The following is a 3,921-nucleotide window of genomic DNA, read 5'->3' as shown; positions in this document are numbered from 1 at the left end:
ATTCCTGTCCAAGGCAGATAGAAAGCACTAGTGTGTAGAAAGGCTGAATGATTTTGTCAATTCTCTTTGGGCACCAATCACTAAATTCTGTCTTTTTAAAAAATAAGTGTAGCCTTTAGTAATTCTCAATTTCATCACATCACTTCATCATTGTCAGATTTGAGGGCCAATTGCTTAGATTTTTGCCAGAGATGACTGTGCAATTCAGAAATAATGGAGAAGGCAATAAGGAAATTACACAGGACAGGAGCTAAAGGCCTCAAATGAGTTTTCAAAGACCACTTAATCTTGGTCTAGTCTTACAATGAAAAAGTCACTTAGTGAAACAGTTCTCTTTTATCAAGGAGCATATATGGACTGGGTTTGGATGCAGTCAGGAAAAATGTAGTCAGGCAAGACAGACTGAGTAAAGGTGCCTACAGCAATAGTTTATCTCACAGCTGGGTTCTCCTCCTCTGCTTCTACAGGAATTGATATTTGACTGAATCTCAATACTGCAACTGCATCAGACTGATCCAGTGGTGTAGTGGAGTAAGTATTATCATCCCAAGATAGGACAGTGAGCACCTTGCTGGAATTACCCTTTGTAGTAGCAGCATCCAGGTGGCTCTGCTCCAGAGGAAACTTTTTCAGGAAGTTTGCAGTACTGAGGAGCTACACAGAACACTGAATCCTGGCACAATGTTTCCTGACAGATACAGAAATTATTGCCATACATTATTTGTATATAGTTGGATGATCTGTCAATAAGGTATCTTCCTTCCCTGCCATTCCATGTGCCTTCTCACTTTTTGTGTTTCAGCAAAGCTTTCGATACTGTCTCTCACAGGGTCCATCTGGACAAAATGTCCAGCTGTCACCAGTGGAGTTCCACAGGGCTCCATCCTCTGCCCTAGGTTATTCAACATCTTTATAAATGATTTGGAAACAGGACTGGAACGGATGCTAGGCAAGTTCACAGATGACACAAAACTGGGAGGAGCTGTTGACTCCCTTGAGGGCAGAGAGGCCCCGGACAAATGAGAGCACTGGGCAATCACCAACTGCATGAAGCTCAGCAAGGGGAAGGGCTGGCTCTGCGCCTGGGCCAGGACAGCCCTGGGTGAGCAGACAGACTGGGCAAGGAGGTGCTGGAGAGCAGAGCCATGGAAAGGGACCTGGGGCTCCTGGTCAATGGTGAGCTGAACAGGAGCCAGCAGTGCCCTGGCAGCCAGGAGGGCCAGCCCTGTCCTGGGACATCAGGCACAGCATCACCAGCTGGGCAAGGGAGGGGATTGTCCTGCTCTGCTCTGCTCTGCTCTGCTCTGGGGCGGCCTCACCTTGAGTGCTGGGACAGCTTTGGGTGCCACAGTGTAAGAAAGACGTGAAACCATTAGAGAGTGTCCAAAGGAGGGCAGTGAGGGTGGTGAAGGGTCTGGATAGAAAGCCAAACAAGGAGTGGCCAAGGCCACTCGCTTTGTTCAGTCTGGACACCAGTAGACTGAGGGGAGACCTCACTGCAGCTACAGCTCCCTCATGAGGGGAAGAGGAGGGGCAGGCACTGATCTCTGCTCTGTGGTGACAGTGACAGGAGCTGAGGGAATGGCCTGAAGTTGTGTCAGGAGAGGTTTAGGCTGGATATTAGGAAAGGAGTCTTCATCCAAAGGGTGGCTACACACTGCAACAGGCTCCCCAGAGAAGTGGTCACAGCAGCAGCCTGAGAGAGCTCAAGAAGCATTTGGCAATGCCCTCAGGTGTGCTTTCTGGGGATGGTCCTGTGGAAGGCCAGGAGCTGAACTTCTTGGATTGTTGTGGGTCCCTTTCAACTCAGTTTATTCAGTGATTCTGTCAAACTAAATTTGCTGTGAACTAAAGCCGAGTTGGAGACATACCTTACCAAATACTCCACAGGAAACACCCATGAAAACTTTCCTAGGGATACACAGAGTGAAAAGCAAATCGCAAATTACTTGAACATCTCTTACCTAATGCTGGCAATCAGAGCAGGCTCTGCCAAACTGGAGGTGGGTTCCAGCCTTCTCCTGGAATGAATTATTTAAGAGCTTCTTTCCTGCTTGACAATTGATGGTGCCACCATCAATCTATGACAGCCAAGCTGCATTGTCCTGCCTTAGGAGACACACACAGTACTTTGGGGGGAGCTTATGCTACCAAGGATGGTAAGCAGTGACCAAAGCCACTGTTCAGAGGAATTCTGGTTGAACCAAGGGAGGGAATGTGCTGCTTGTGCCAGGCCAGTGCTATATAGATGAAGCAGTGCACTTGTAACCAAGAAATAGCAGTATGTTCATCAATGTAAAACAGTGATCTATTGAAGCTTGATTGTAAATGCAACAGTGAATCTTGTGATTCAGTGTCAAGGTACACTTGATTTTCACTGCATAAAGAACAGGATCAGGCAAAACTGTTGTAGGGAGACCCTACTGCCATTGAGTCATGAGGTTCAGGGAGAAGTCCCAGGCATTCAACATTCCTTTCTGAGGGAAGTCTAGGTGCAGCTAGATTCAGGCTTAGTCCCAGACTCAGTCAACAGCTGTCTAAAAGATTACATGTGCACAATCCATCTTTTTTACCACTTAGTCAGTATTTCAAAGTTTAGCATGCTGTTAATCACTTGCTGAGAACTGGTTGTGGCAAGGATTCTCCCAGCCTCAAGGATTACCCATGAGCAGGGTCCTTGCTCAAGGAGACATGCTGGCACTGCCACAAAGGAGAGCCCATCAGGCCCTCAGCTGTCACTATCTATGGAATAAGACAACTGACTCACAGTAATATTTGCATACCAGATGCTTCTTGGGCTGGCACATGCTAGGAAGATTTATGACCCTAACTCCTGGGGTGCTGTGTGCAGCCAGAGGGAGCCATCAGAGCACTGCTGAAGGCTGTGCTTGGGCAGGGAAAGGGCTGGGGAGCACAGCTTCAGAGCCAGCTTTCTTTCTGTGCACAGCCACAGCTGAACTGCGCTGACCTGATCTGGAGGCACCCCAGTCCTGTCAGCACCCTGCAGGGCTCTGTGCTGTGCTGAACCCTGCCTTGGGCTGTGTTTCCAGAAATGTGTGCACACAGTACATACCCATTGCTCTGCTGGTATTTAAGGGCACAATCTCAGCAAATGAGGTTGCTGTAGAGGGACAGCCTCTCCAAAACTGACACCTGCTGTGCCATAAAAAGCTGCTTTACAGCTCCAGCTTCTCACTACACAACCTGGGCAGTCTGGTGTGCCCAGGGATCCCCACAAAAGGAAAGGAGAGCTCTCTGCAAATCAACAAATACTCCAGTGGAAAGGCAATATGAAGCACAATTTCTAGAGAGAAACAGAGCTAGTGGCTCCTTTACTCTGGGCCACTGGTACCTACACTGGGTTTGCTTCACCAGTTGATGAAGTCCTGCTGTCCCAGGGGTAGGTGACATCTGCTTCCACTGCAGTGACAGCCACTTCTCAGCAAAGAAGAGCAAGTGCAAAATACCGAAAATAACAACCCTTACAAAAGTTACTCTGAAAGCAGCAAGGCAGGGAAAAATCAATTTCCCCCTCTTCCCCCCACAGCAGTTAGATGGAACCTTTAATCGCCATGAATGAAAGCAGGATGAAATAGATTTTGCAGAAAATTGCTGGGGTTAGAGTCTGCTGAGTCTGAATTCACTAAGGGTTCAAATACTGATTAGATGTGACCACCACCCCGAGTAAAATAGGTGAGAAAATGCAGGATGAAATGCTTCTGACCAGACAGTAATGGAAATGGCAAGATATGGAGGCCTTCAAAAGGTGAGCGAGCTCAAACCTGTCTTCAGACTTGTCTGATCTTTGCTTAGGCTGTAGCAATAGCTTTTTTTTCTTTTTAAATTAAGTTTCATTTACCAACCACCTTTTGAAACTGTTCAAGTTAGTTAAGATTAATAAAATAAAAAAGATGCAAAAAA

This window comes from Zonotrichia leucophrys, chromosome Z, assembly GCF_028769735.1.
Source record: "Zonotrichia leucophrys gambelii isolate GWCS_2022_RI chromosome Z, RI_Zleu_2.0, whole genome shotgun sequence".
NCBI classification, from domain to species: domain Eukaryota; kingdom Metazoa; phylum Chordata; class Aves; order Passeriformes; family Passerellidae; genus Zonotrichia; species Zonotrichia leucophrys.
The sequence above is the reverse complement of the archived record's forward strand: the minus strand, read 5'-3'. Positions refer to the sequence as shown.